A 15,562-nucleotide genomic window follows, 5' to 3' on the forward strand; every position below is an offset into this window, starting at 1 on the left:
TGTGGCAAAGGCAGGGCAGAGTTGTGAAGCTTGGTGGTGGTGGTGTGGAGTTAGCAAAGATGCAAAAAGCCCTCTGAGGAAGAAATAAGCCTTTCCCTTTGGAGGAAATAGGTGTTTTGGTAAAGTTTTGTTTCCGTGTATACAGGGCACAACCCCAGATTCATTATTTTCCTTCACTATAGTGATGTGTGATCCTGGGCACCTCCATACATTGCCCCGGTGCCCCTCTTTACTCCACTGCGAGAATCGTGCCTACTGAGAACCGCCGTGACCAGTGTCTCTATTAATGCGGAGTCCTGGTGCGTGGCTTTTGCACTACAATGTTCTGTTTGTTGTAAGGCTGGTGATGCGAGCGGGCGTGCGGGATGCGGACTGTATTGTTGTGGTATCACCCTGCGCCGGCAGCAGCAGGGCCGGTTTTTCAGGTCATTGTTTTCTTGTCTCGCCCTCTGTGCCTCTCGCATTAGGAGCATACAGTGCACGGTGACAGCAGAGGCGGCAGCGCCAGTACTAGACGGCTATTTAAACACTGCTGGGCGAGCACTTTCCCATCACATGACCCGCCGTTGACTGTTTGGACCTTCACTGCAAACCGAATCAGTCGGCAGCGCCCGAAGCACCGTGAGTACACAGGGCAGAGGCAGGCAGAGGGCACCTGGGCAGAGGGGCGGGGTGGCTGGTGAAAACCTTGCAGCGCTGCTACTGGCTGCCTAGCGACGCCAAAGGTGAGCCGCTGTTTAGTGGCCGAGGGAGCCGGGTTCCTGGTGTAAACAGGAGGCGACCGCTTCTCTCGAGCGGCGCGACTCACTGTCCCTGCCAGGACAGAGCGATCCCAGGCTGCATAAGGCTGCGCACCTGAGCTCTGCGGCACCAACGGCGTGCAGGGAAAGGAGGCATCTAACCATTAATACCCACCTGTGCATCAGGGAGAGACCAACGTCACTTGTAACCCGCCCCCCACCTCCCGCGGCGCTTATGTCAAAGGATGTCAGCGAGGCTATTGTTGTTTCTGAAAGCGAATGGACTCCCACCTATGGAATGAGTGTGCAATGTTCGTTTTAAGCTGTCAGCGAGACCTGTGCACAAAAAGGAAACATGATCTCGGCCAATGCAGAGGTCCCTCGAGAAGATGCTAATATCACAATTTGACTGACATGTATATGTATTATTCCAGTCGTTCTTAGGTGGCCTGTTTTCTGCTCAACGACGTATGGCTGCGTTTTGATGGCTCAATTCTAAAGTGTCGTGGGCGAGTTGCTCATTACAAAGAGGGACACATTTTCCGCATAAAATGCAAAATCAGAAAAGGGCCAGGATTGGGCTAGATCGGTGCTTAATTTGAGCCGGTGGATGTAGGTAAGGCCCGCAGACACTCATTTATGGGGACCGGCACTTATTTTCCACCTCAAACTTTGACCCAGAGCAAGCGAGTGGAAAAGGCACAAAAGGGGAAAAAGGAGAAAAGAAATACGTTAACACATTGAAAAGGAGATGTAGCAGGGAGTGTCTATGGTGGATGAAGAGGCTTGATGTGGAATCGAAACTAGGCAGCCTTGGTATTCGTCACCCCTACATTGGATAGTGCTAGCTGCCGGCCTCTGAGCAACATTTTGTGCCCCAACACTTATAATACCTACATTTTGAAACTCCGTTTTATTTGTAAACAGTTCTTGCTAGCTGAACGGTTTACACCCTGCTGACAGGGGTGTGAGGGGCAGGGAAGCGATGCAGGGCCGTGCAGCGTTCCCTGCCCCTGACATCATGCTCGGCCTCTGGAATCCAGGCAGTGTATTTGACAAGCTCACGAGGCATCGTAAAGCACAATTTGGTAGCGCGTAAAAATAATCTAACGGTTACACTCGGATTCCTGGGAAAGCTCTCCTTTACATATCAGCGACAGTCCTCCAGTGGAGAGGGGAGCACTTCAGAGACAACATAAAAATAGAAAGCAAAAACACGTGTTGTCGGGTTCTGCAAGAAACAAGTGACCTTGGCCTCTCTGACTTGTAACATTAGATTATACTATGCAGTATTGACAATAGCCACATAGAGACACCTCCCCTGTAACTCAAACATACCGTACCCACAGTTCTTAATTTTAGCTCTGATCAGAACCCTATGGCCGGTGTAATTAAAAGTTGCGGCGCAGAATGCGTAGACTTCAATACACCTCGTGCTTCTTCCATCCATTACCAGACACTCCCTGCCCCTTTATCTCACTCTTGCAGTTGCCGGCTTTCTCCATTTGTGACGGTGTTCTGTCTTTTTCTTACCCCTTGTTTCTCCAGTGTTTGTTTTTCTCTCTCTTGCTCTTGGTCAATGTCTGAATAGTTAAACTAAGTACCCGTGCCCAAAAGAACCTGCGGTGGACCCCACCGGCAACCACCGGCTCAAATTAGGCCCTTATTTTCCAACCCTAACCCTCTCGGGTCTGTATAAAGATGCTCAGGCGTCGCTTCTTGCTTTTTTCCTCTCTCACCATCAGGCATATCTACTGGTTGTTCTCAGGACAGTTTTTGCAGGGGGGGGGGGGGGGGGGCAGCTGTGTGGTGTGGCGGGGCCTGCACGGCAGCTGCAGAGGGAGTGTTGCAGGCATCAGTGGCCACTACAAACCAGGCTTGACCATGGCATCTTCCAAATGTCTGTCTCTGGCTTGGCCCGTGTCCCAAGGGGACTTTCGAGCCAATGAGGTGCCAAGACAAGTTTCAAAGCACTGACCCATGCAATCTTAAAGGCACTTTTGTAAAACTAAGGCTGACAAATGAAAGAAAGCTGGAAATTAAGCAAAATATGCAAAACACACACCATCCAAGTGAAGTGTCTCTGTAGCCAAGCCAGTGGTGCTGGAACAGTTTTCAAAGTAGGGGTACTGCAAACAATGTAACATCACTGAAGTAATTGGGACAGTAACAATCCAAGCTTTTCACAAAGAACAAATGCAGCAAATGAGCCATGCCCATGCAGAAAGGCATTGGAAAAGGTGTGCTATGTAGCCAGTCGAGCATTTTGAAATACACTATCGACAATAAATTAATAAAGCATGGTGTCATACCACACTGTAATTTATAGACAGCATGTTTTCCATTGAAATAGCCACACAATTTGCACTGGCAGCAGTTTTACTGATAAAACTATAAAGCACACAAACGCAAATGTGTGGAAATTGAGTTTCAGCGAATATTTATCAAAGGCACATCACCAAGTAAAGTGTCTTGATTTATTTTGCTCCTGCTAAAGTCTTTGTTTCCTTCACACATCAGAAGTGTAAAATTTGCTTCATTTGCACTTTTCTAACTGATGATATATTTTTAATTATTTGTACAGTTAATTTGGAGGTATTTCCATTTTGTTGTGTGATAGGACAAAAACGATACTTTACATTATTTGCTTTCGCGCACCCTGTACCTCAGCAAGATTGTCAGATAGTTGACTTTACAAAATCCTCTAATTTTGCAATTAGAGGAGGAAAAGTAAACACCCGTCCCCATGTCAAAAGAATAAGCAGCAGTTTGTCAAAAGACATTGCCTAAGGCAGAGCAAACCACCAAGGAAAAAAACACATTTTAAAGGAATCATTATTGCTTGTTCACCGTCTGAAGTGCAGCATGGTTATTTTTGGGGCGGTGCAGCTCTACTCCCAGAATCTATGAGCCAAGCTGCATTTGGGATGTGTCCCTTTGAAGACTTATATCACTGCACAAATTCCAATGAACCCCTCATTTCCATGCCTTATTTTTGCCATTTTCCTACTCTGTTTAGTTGCACACAATGGTTTCATGGGGCCACACCTAGATGAATTTCCAGTAAGGGGAAGTCAGTGGTTTTACCATAATAATAAAGTGACCTGCTTTCCCCTTGCAAATAATTCTGTACTGTGGAGAACAGAACAGATACGTTTTACAATTTCCTGGATTGCCTTGTGGATTTCCTAGAAAGGCTTCTTACATAGAGTCCGAATGATATAAGATGTGACACGTGTATTTGCAGATTGGTTGTACTGAACATAGCATACATAGATTAGCTGCAGAAAGAACTGAACGCTCAACATTGCTCTTTGGTGTTAAACTTGAGAGACAGGGTGATATCTATCTTGCGGCCTAATTGTACAATTCAATGTCAAAACTGGCAACCAAAGCTCAAAACCTATGAGCAAATTATGTGATCCACTTCATTTACAACCCGCCATTTTCTTTGAAGTATTTTAGCTCAGTATGTACAATATGCAAAAACGTTGCATGTATGTGGTTTACCTATCACGTTGCTCCATATATTATGGCCATATTGCCAATACAGAATATGTATATACTTTATTTGGGTATAAAAATATCCTTAAAAGAACACCTCAAAATTACAACAGCAATACACATTGATTATTAAAAACTTCAAATTACATTAAAAGCTTCACTGGTGAGTTAATGATAAAAGAGCAGAATGTGCAAATAACAATGACAATGATGTTTAAAATACATTCGATTTCCGGTATTAACAATCAGCCAATACATTCAGTGCATTTAGCAAAACTGATTTGGCTCCCTTCGTTTATTCAGGACAGATTTATAAGGCATTGGGTGGGAGTTTTAAAAGGAAGTAGCCAGGAAACGATCCCCCCACTTTGAGCCATGCCTTTAATGACACAGTGAGAGTGAAGCTCAGCCCTTCCTAGCAGGGTTCATTTTGCCTTTCCCTCTTCCTGCCATCTGTCAATCCTTTTACTCATCCCTGCTTTAACCCTTACAGTAACCTCTTACTCGGCCTCCTACCCGTTCCTCTTTCTTTCCTTTCACCCATCTTTACACCATCGCTTCATTGCACCATTTGCCCTTCCTTCCATTGTTCCTCCCTCCCCTACGCTCTCCCTTTCACCCTTCCTTCCTTTCACCTTTGATTCCACCTCTATTCCTCCTTTCCTTACACTCTTCCTTTCACATTTGATTCTTCTCCATGCCCTTCTTTCCTTCCTATCATATTCTTCCCTACTTTCTCTTTCCCACCTTTTCTATTTTCCCCTATCTGAATTTTTCCCCCCTGCTCACATCATTTTCTGTGTAGGTTCAAGCGGCCCATGGATTCTTGAATATTTCTAAGTTTATTTTTAAAAACTTGTTTTTAATAAACACCACTCAATTCAGTGATGTAACCTAATGTTTAAAACACATGTTGAAGGAATATTTTTGTTAACATTTTAGAGTCCTTATATTTGTGCATGTGGTATGTTGTATGATTTATATCCTAAATACTTTGATATTTCAAAAGAACAAGAGCAACCCATATGTCCATGCAAATTGGGTATTAAGTTAAGCTTATAACAAATGTTCACATCAAACTCATTTCAGAAAACTGTTTCTTATTCTCACAAGCTAATTCTGTGTAAATGTAATCATCAAAGAAGGGAAAAATAGTGAATAGACCAGAACACGTCATAAAATAAATTGAAATAAAAAACAAAGACGTAGAAAGCCCAATTTTTTGCCGTCACAGAACTCCGTTCAGCCGAACTATTTATTTTTGCTATAATTCAAAACATATAGGCACATACTGTATCAGTAAATAGTGATAAGAATTAAGTGATAGAGAACCCCAAGTAAAGTAACCATAAGCAAACATGTAGAAAAGAAGTGACAATTATGTGACTTTGTATTTAAAAATAAGGGTTATTGGTATATGCAAGGACGTCTAATTGATCACTTTACAATGAAAAAGGAGCAACAAGACAGTTTTTCTGGGGCTTCCACCCAGAGACTGTCCTTTAGTTGGTGTCGCCAACGTTTCGACCCTGCTTGTAATGTGAGGGTCTCATCAGGACTATTATAGGCTGGGGACTACAAAATGTGCTGCATTAAAAGGATACACATCTAGGGATAGTGGTATCTATAGTTTAAAGAAAGAGTGACAACCATAGGGCTGTGTGGGCTGGGGATTGTGAGGCTTACCCAAGGGTTTATTTTATAGATTGCAATTAATTTGTCCTGTTGCGAAGGCAACGTTATACCTCTGGGTTGTCGGAAGATGCTGGTATAGTGTTCTCCCTTCAGCAGGGACCCGATGTGAATAAAAGGATACTGGTTAATTAGAGCTCCTGGTATTACGCTCTTCCTTCCAGATGGAACAGAAGGGGATAAAGATTGCCTGAAAAAAATGATAAGGGGCTTAGAAATGCCATTTGGCAAGCCACTTCATATCGCTGAATTGTGTGGCACTTATCACCACCTAGTAGCCATTACCATGGGTAAAGGAGCCTGTGTTTGCTCTCACTGTCATGCCTTTTACTATCATGTCTGCCCGTGTGGATGGCAAGGCAAACTCCGGATCGGAGTTTCACCGGGTCCCAGACGTGTTGTCTTTCGTGTTCATGCCTTTGGTATTCGCAGGCGTCTCTCCTCTGAAGCTGTGACAGACGTGCATGGAGGAACATGGATGTCATTCACAGTTGTGTGCAACCACTAGACCTGCCGTAACTCAGAGTCTGAGGATTTTTTTTCACACATGCGTTGGAACATTTTTCTACACTTTAAACTTCTTCCATTTAAAAAAATGGTTGTACGTTTGTGTTATACATGTAACAGTGCCACAAATGGGGAAAGGTATGTCCTGTGCCACAAGAACATACGACACAGGCTCTCAGTCACCCATGCATATACATCCCATTCATACACAAAAATGTTCATATATCCCCAAAGCCCACACTCTCGCTTACACACATGGCAGCCCTGTCATAGTGTCCTAGTCAACGTATTTTGTTCAAACCAACAGTATTTCGCTCTACCGGCATTCGACTTGAAGTCAAGTTTAGCTGAAGGTGGTGGTGTCTGGTAACAATGCCGCGAGGTGCTTAGCTTTCAGTAGCTCACAATGGTTTTCACTCATCAGAAGTAGCTCTCACTGAAGAAAAGGGTGGATACCCCTGGACTTTGGATGAAAAAATCGTGCACAGAAAGTATACATTTGATGACAGAATACTGTCCTTGGCACACAGTTAAATTTTTCTCTGTAAAGTGATGAGCTTGCCATCGGGTAATTTGAACAAAATAAAACTGTGCAGGCAGGTCTTGTGCATAATCTGAACACGAAACACACCTATAAAGAGAAGGGTGGTGCTGGACTTGGCCTTCTCTGCAGGCTCACCCCCAAACGTTTTGCCTTCCCCCCTCCTGTTTTGTGAACCTGTTTAGTTGGATTTTAGGACTCTGTACACGTTACCACTGCTAACCAGTTCTAAAAAGCTTGTGGTCTCTCCTTAAAACACAGTACAGTTAGCCTACACCTGATTGACACATTTAATTTACGTATAAGTCCTTAGTAAAGCGGTACAATATGTACCCAGGTCCTGTAAATTAAATGCTACTAGTGGGCCTGTAGACCTTTTTCTGTCACCACTTAAGTAGCCCTTTAAAACATGACTCATGACTGCCATTGTAGCCTGTAGTGAAGTTTTAAACTGCCAATTAAACCTGGCAAAATAAACCTTTTGACAGGTCTAAGCCTGCCTTTTTTATACATATAGGTCACCCCTAGGGTGGGGCTCTAAACAGCCCATAGGGCAGGATGCGTTGTATTTAAAAAAAAGTTTGACATGTACTTTTAAGTTTTACATGTCCTGATAGTGAAACACTCCTAAATTTGTTATTTAAAGATTGGGTTACCTTATTGCATTTAATAAGAGATAACTTTTGTTTGGGAACAAGTAGATATGTCCTATTTGGTCTCAAATGAACAGCAATTTAAAACACTCTTTAATGGTTAGAAAGTTGACATTTTCCTGCCCTAAACTTTCTTGGGCATTCTATGAGTTTCCAGCTACTAGGGATGTTAATTGCTTCCCCATCAGGAAGTAATATTGGACCCAGACAGTGAACAATAGAACCTGGGTGTAGCCGAGAGAGGGCCATCCTGCCAGGAGGGAGGAGCGGAGCTGTTTCTGCCCCACTTACATTTCAAAGGAGCTGCCTCAGCACATTCACAACAAACCTGACACCAGGCATTTTTGTCACTGCAGGCATCTTTGGACCTGGGCAAAGAGAAACAGAATTACAGAACCATCTAGGTGGGAGGGGGTACTCCAGAAATTTTTCCCACTTCAAAGCTTCCAGCAAGTATAAATAGTGGACACTTATGCCAACTTTTCAGTACACTTCTGGACCTGTGGTCAACTTCAGAAGCACTACCTTGTACCTCAAAGGACTGTCCTGCTGCTTGAGGCCTGCCTTGTGACTCAGAGGACTGCCCTGCTGGTGGAGGCCTGTCTTGTATTTCAGAGGACTGCTCTGCTGCTACAAGAGGGCTGCCCTACTGCGTTTGTTACAACCTCTTATGCAGAAACTCTCTCTTTCGAGAATGTGTGAGAAAAATGAGGACTGCCCTTCCATTTCTACACCTTTTCATTTTGTGCACTAGAAGTCCATGCTATCAGTGGTTGGGTCACAGATAAGAAGCAAGAGCAGTCTCTTGTCTCTTTCCATACCTTGAAGCTGGAGTGTAAATCTGAGTCTGGGTAGTCACTTGGTTAGAGACTAATGCTTTTTCATTCAGTCAGTGGTAATGTTATTGAGTTGTTAGACTTATTATTCAGTCTGTATAGACCAGACGTACCTGCAATATTTCTAAATACTTGTCTAAATATCAGTGCTCAACCTCACACATGCCTCCATTTAATCTCTGATCTGTTTCCAGAGTGCTTCCCACTCTCTTATCTTCAGCGATAGGAATAATTCAAGTGGAGAAATGTTATATTCATTGTGGCTTTGTAAAATGACTGATCCTCATACACGTTCTTATGATGGGCTCAGTCATGTTATGGTAGTTTAGTCACTCGTTTAGCAGTAGACAGTTCTTAGAGTCTACAGCTGTCAGAACTATCAGGTTCACTACTATTTGAAATGTAACCATAACTTAACATGGGTAGCATGTAGTCTTTCTTACTATCCTGCAGGGACTTGTTAGATCCACCTCAGCCAATTAACTGTTTATATTCCCATGTCCGTTTACTCTGGTTCCTGGCAGTAATGTGAGTGGGGGGAAAGCGGGATGAATGGGCCACGAAAAGGATTTCTTTCCAATAATCTTTTTCTCAATATTCGTTGTCCTCTAGTTGTAACTTCTATCTGTAAATAGGATCTCTTTTTTTAAGCTTTGTTTTTTTTATCATCCAAGACATCTCTTTATACCCTCAGCAATTATCATGCAAGCTTAAGAAATAAACTACTAATTGTTTTAGAAAAATATTTTAGAGGTGAATACTTCCTTGTTAATTCTTCTCTGGATGATGGATTTACTGTATGGGCCATTCCTCTCTAAAAAATACAGTATCAAGTTACCACAAATTCTCTGAAAAACTTATGTCAAGTCAGAGCAATCAACCCTAACCAAGTATTACTCTTTTTATAGATTGAAATGCCTTAAAAGAAAAACCAAATACACCTGAGAATGATCTCAACATTGAAGCAAATTCTGGAGATTTGCAACAGAATGGCAGGGGTGGGCTCTAGAACCCATGGTGCAGGAACTCAGTTCAGTGCATACGCTGAATTGGAGATATCCAATGGGCCGCAGTTCTAACACAAGCCCACCAAGCTATTCTTTGCGTAGGCATTGATTTCAGAAGCCACATTAGAAGAGTTCAAGGACACAGTGGTAATCAAAAAAATGTGTTCGTCTTGCAGAGAACACACTCAGGGATTGTACTAAGAATTCGGGACTTTTAGTTTTAAACATTTATTTTAAAAGTGTTGATCTTTTGCAAATGAAATGAATGGTATCCACACAGAATGAGCATAAGATTGCAGTTAAAATTGTTAACATTAATGAGAACAATAAAAACATGTTCAAGCATGTTTGCAAGTTAGATAGCATCCTGGACCCTAATGCTGTTTCATTTAATAGGCTGAAACATTATATAGCATCCCTGCCTGTCAAGCATTTGGAATGGGTCGCACAGAATACCTTTTGAAACAGCAAGTCTGGTTATTTGTTATCAAGAGTTCTGTCTGTCACAGAAGGATAGGCTCATGCTTCAGTCAAGAACAGGAGACCCAATTCTGCTGTTTCCCAGTTGCTCTCTGGCTGTCTCTCCCCGTGTATCTCTCCAAGTGAGAGCGGAGTTTGGATCAGGAATTCGGCAAGACCTCTAGCACTAATCCCTAGCGTGAAGACCTCTCCTAATCAAGGGTTAAACACCCAGAAGTTTTCGATAGATTTGGCCACTGATTCGATATAATGTTTTCTAAACAAATCAGAGTTTGAAACATTGTTATCAAGCTAGTCTAAGCTATCATCGCCTAATACACGTAAGCTTAAACCTACATATTTACAATTAAGAACAGAGCCAAGCTAGCCTTGAGCACTCGTAGAGAGCTGCGCAGATGACGTGTGTGCAAACATGTATGTAACCAAGTAAGATGTCGCTCTATAATGAAGAGTTCCATTTTGAAGATAAATATAGAAATAAGAAATGTCTGGCTGTCCTGGAGGTGTGCATGTTTATCGGCAGTTTGCATGGAGTAGGAATTTCGCACTTTCTAATACAGATACTAATAGGATTGATAGCAAAGCAAACATAGAAAATAAATGATTCTAGATGGGAACTATTGTAGTGTTACAAAACACCCTGACCTGATATGGAATAAGTGGTGACGTCGAGTTGTTTTGGCTAAGCTGCAGCGAGCAACGATGGACGTATTTCTATTATTTGGCAGCACAGTTGCAGTGGTGTATGGGCTGGTTTCCGGGGAGTGAGGTCTCAGGGTTGCTGCGATTGTCAAAGCCCCCCAATCCACCACAACTTTGGACCCTTGTCCTCAATCCTAAGTGTTGAGCTCCAGTTGGCCATCATGATTTCACTGTCCTCAGGACGTGTTGGTCGAGGGTTCTTGGTAAGGGGAGGAAACGGTCCCCTTACTGTCCAGGCTTTAGTCTATGTGCTGTAGTGGCTCAACTGCCTGGGGTGGAAGAGAGCAGTCTACTGGACTTAGACGCTGCAGGTTTAGACACAGTGGGCGCATTGTATGCCGATGGAGTGATGTGGCCCTTTACTGACCTATACTTGGAGTTTGATATCCCAACTGGTCAGTTTCTGCTATATGGTACTCTGCCAGCGGCTGTCCACACGCTTTGGGGTAGTTGCGGGGCGGAGCCCAGACTCCTCAATAATTGCTGCTTCTTATGTGACACCACTAAGACTCTGGTCTCGGGGTGGTATACTGTACTTCAAGAGGATGTCTGTCCCCCCTTGCGGTGCTGCGTGATCATTGGGAGTTGAACCTGGGGGCCTCCTTAACCTATGGTGACTGGGCTAAAATGTGGGAGGTGGAGCCTAAGATTTCCAGGAATGCTCGTTTCCAGAAAATACATTTTTACGCTCTTCACCAGGCTTAACTTACACTCCTGAAGCTTAGTGTTTCTTTTTCACCAACCCGGCCTGATTGCCTGCGTTGTCGGGTTGCTGCAGGTGATCTTCAAATAATCTGGGGGTGCCCTCAGCTGATTTTCTATTGGACTGAAGTTGTGTGCCTTTTAGCAGAAACTACTGACCGGGTGTAGGAAGCTGGCTCTCTGGATGTTCCTCAACGGGTGTTTGCTTCCTGGGCAGTTGGAGTCTGGACTGGACTTTTGGTCTCAGGGAATGCTACAGATGGTCAGGTACCCCAGTAATTGATGCAGCACGGCCCTGGTCGGTCCTGGTGTCTCCAAACCTGGTGGGGAGACAGATCTAAACCTCCGGGGCTGGGGTACCACTTTTGGTTTGAGTGCTGCATTGGAGTCACTAGGAAGCAGCAAGTCGGAAACCGGATTCGGCGGATTCGGTGCCTGCGGACTACAGAGAATTAGTACTTCTACTCCAAGGGAGTTCTTTGGCATTTTGTCGAAGGACAGACATATTTCGGGGTTCTTGGAGGCCTCACATTGCAGGATGGAACAGCACACTACGATTGTCGAGTCCTTAAGGCAGCAGGCAGGGTTTGGCACCAATTGTCTGCAGCAGGGCTTCAGTCCTTGGGTCAGCAGCTCTTCTTTAACCTTTTCGTCTCTGTGCCCATCAAATTTAAGTTGCAAGGTCCAGGGATGCCACCTAAATACTATATTTAGGGATGCTAAAGGAGGTGACAGGTAGTAGCAAATGGACTACCTACCTTTAGGGTGTCTACACCGTCTAAGCGTCCACTTCCTGTGCGAAGGGACATTACCCTTGGTCCAATTGGCTAATTCCCTCTGAAACCAAGATGGAGGGAAATTGAAAGCGGGCTTCACATCACATGCCCCACCTTACGGGTGGTGCTGGCTGAAAAGGACCCGACCTCCTAGTTTAACTAACTTTCCCGCCTGTCCTCCCACCAAATATGGAGCAGAAAAGGGGGATTGGCATCCTCCACTATCAGGAGATACCCGGGTTGCATTTCAAAGGTGGCATTGCCTTTAAAGCTTCCCACCTTGGTAGGCTATCCTGGCCTGGGGGAGGTGTGAAGCACCTCCGCCCAGAGCAGGCTTTGTTCCTGGCCTCAGAGTGCTGGCTCTCAACCCATGAGGTCGAAACTTGTCTGGTGGTGGCAGGCTGGCTAAGACTAGTCAGAAACCACACCAGTGCTTGATAGGTTTTCAGGGGACCCTATAAAGGGTTTCCTTGTACATTTATTTATAAATCCAACATCAAAATCAATGAGGATTTATTAAAACAAGATGTTTGGTACCAAACATGAAAAAATGAATGGATAGTAGTTCCTTCTTTCTCCCCCCTCCTTGATTTGTTACGGTACCAAACATGGACAACAACATGGAGCTAGGAAACTCGTAATTACCAGAATCCAGCAGGGGCGTAACACAGGCCCTTGCAGCCCCTTCGGTGCGGGGGGACCCTGAACTGCAGGGGGCCCCCTCAGCACAGTACTCAGGCCTGAGAGCTCCAGAGTAAATCTGGAGCGGGGGACCCTCTGTATACCTTGCAGGGGGGCCACCTCAACTTTCGTTACGCCACTGGTATCCAGCCCTTGCATCCTCTATGGCTTCCCTGTGCACTTACAATATCCAAGAATGGCTCAGAAATTGCAGCGTCATATCTGCTCATGCCATTGGGTCCACACATGGAATATTGTGCACCCTGCCATAGGGCAATAAGGCCTACAGTAGTAGCGACTTACCTATACCTGATGTAGTGTCTGTGGGCATGACACACAGGGATGTGTGCCATGTCGACTCTTCCGTTTTCTCTGCACCAAGACACGCAGCCTGCAATGGGAGTTTGCATGGTGCTGTTGAGGGATCCCTAGGTTGGCACAATTGGTGCTGCAGCCATGGTGGACCTTATATCGGTTGCTGAAGTTGTGCCAATTGTGGGACCGTTTAAGGGAAAGAACATTAGTACTGGGAGCCTGGTTAGCAGGGATCCAGAACACCTCAGTCAAAGTTGTATGAAGAACCAGGTAAAAAAGTGTGGGGGGGGGTACTGCAACAAAAACCCCGTTTCTCACACAATGCCCTTACTCCTATGCCCTGCTTTTGCCTTCTGGGCCTCTTTTCTTGCACTGCCAGACATAGAGTCACCTCCCGGTTCATCAACGTTGGTTTGGTGTTGGCTAATCATAGAGTTACTATGCTTTGTAAGCATGCTGAAGGTCCCGTTGTGGAGCGTTGGAGGGCAGATGTGTTGCAGTGGGCAACGTGGAAACTACATTTCTTTGCTCCGTGAAGCGCACCAGGGTAGGAGACCCGTGGAATTTGCGAGAGTGTGGGACGCTATCTTTGCTCACTTTTGGGTGAGTGAGGCTGTGAGTGAGGGTGATGTTACTGACTGTTTTCAGGCCCTTCTTGCATCACAAATGCACTGCTGCCTGTGCGTAATTGGGTCGCAGCTCCCCAACACCGCTTTTAACCACTAACACCACCCACAACTCCTGACACCTTCACAGAGTGCTGCCGTAATGTTGTATTGATCTTTGAAATCTTTGGGGAGTGAGGGGGCGGTGAAGGCTGCAGGTTGGACGAGAGGATGTATGATTGATAAGTTTGTTTGCTTGTTGTTCAGCTTGTTTCAACAGACCTTTTTGTGGTTCTTATTATTGGTCCCTGCTGAAAACATCTCAAATCGTTGGCTATGTCTTGCCTTTTATGTTACCGGCCACATTGATCTATGTCCTATTCTTCGACTAAATGCCCTGGGACCTTCTCAATGAATTTTGTACCATTACTAGTCTACTTTGTGTACGGATTCCATTCTTTCTCTTACTATATGAACAATAGTGTTGATCTTATATGTTCATTTGCGTTTTCAGTATATATAAGTACAATGTCCACAAGTTATGCATTACAGGATATACGTCTAGCTTTGACTGGCAGTCATTGATTTGCATTGTAGAGGCATGACAGTTTCGATGCATTAATTATACTAGATGAGTACTGCTGTTCTTGATGCGTCAAGGTTGGTTACAATATGAGATTGTGTTTAACGGAAAACATAGAAGGCTTCGCATACTCTTTAGTATCATTATAAAATACCAAACATTTTTGATGACTGAGCATCTATAGTTTTCGCTGGGCCTGTTTTGCCAATGTTCAATGGATTGGAACAATACATTGCTAACATGAAAATGAACATATTTCCACAAACCAACACACCCGATTCACTCAAGTCCATTGTAATGAATGTGTCTTGAAAATGCCCAACCCCAGCTCCGTGCTCTCCCATCGCAAACCAACTTATGCTAAAGTTTGTTTCTGGTATTCTGCTTTTACTTCTCTCCTTTCTGTGCCTTGTATTGCGCAATCTCCTTTTTTGAGGTTGCTAGGTTGTGTTCTATTGTGGAATAATAGAACACCCCCTTGAGAGAGAATGTTATTATTGGCTTTTGTCAGTTCGCTTGGACTGTAGGTGGCAGAGGTCCATTGCATGAGATGTACAATAAACTTATGCTGTTTCTTCAACTACTTTTGGTCTCCTACCTGCTATTTATCCCGAGGAGAACACCTCATTTTGGCAATGAGTGAACCTACTTTCATCAAGCAGGGACCTCAACACAACTCAGCTTAACTATCCAACTCAGCCACTTCTGAAGATTTATTCCATGCTTGAAGATATAAGGTTGCCTTTACCTTAAATCCTTTGTGAGGCTCATCAGGTGTGCTGCCCTCGACTAACGTCTTCTTTACTTCATTCAACGTGAGGACTCTTCATAGATGACTTTTCAGCCTCCCTGCTCCTGTCTTCATGAGGAGCGTGCTGGTGTACTGTACCCTGGAGTCTCACGGTAGGGTTTGGTTTTCCTGTTTCTGACATCTGCTCCGCTGGCTTCACAACGTGCTGCCATGTGCTGCTTTGGGCCTCCTCGCATCTGCCTGGCCTCGACTGGAGGCCTACATTTGCCTGACCTTGCCTAGAGGCTTACTCTTGCCTGTCTCTGCCCGGAGGCCTACATTTGCCTGACTTTGCCTGGAGGCCTATGTTTGCCTGTTTTGCCTGGAGGCCTGCGTTTGTCTAACTCTGCCTGAAGTCCTACGTTTGCCTGCCCTTGCCTGGAGGCCTACGCTTGCCTGTCTCTGTCCAGAGGCCTACATTTGCCTGACTTGCCTGAAGGCCTACGCT

The 15,562-nt window shown here is 44.6% G+C and overlaps 1 protein-coding gene across 2 annotated transcripts in view; it reads left to right on the forward strand.

Annotated features, from left to right (window-relative positions):
• Positions 1-455: 455 nt before the first annotated feature.
• Positions 456-15,562, forward strand: part of HOPX (HOP homeobox) — a 245,833-nt gene continuing 230,726 nt past the window's right edge. Inside the window, exon 1 of one of the 2 annotated variants that reach the window (XM_085636633.1) lies at positions 456-621. The gene's annotated coding sequence lies outside the window, so the exon portion shown is untranslated. The remainder of the gene's footprint in view (positions 622-15,562) is intronic. The other variant, XM_085636632.1, reaches the window with a different exon arrangement.

The sequence above is a fragment of the Triturus cristatus genome, chromosome 2_1, assembly GCF_964204655.1.
Source record: "Triturus cristatus chromosome 2_1, aTriCri1.1, whole genome shotgun sequence".
In the NCBI taxonomy this organism is placed as follows: Eukaryota; Metazoa; Chordata; class Amphibia; order Caudata; family Salamandridae; genus Triturus; species Triturus cristatus.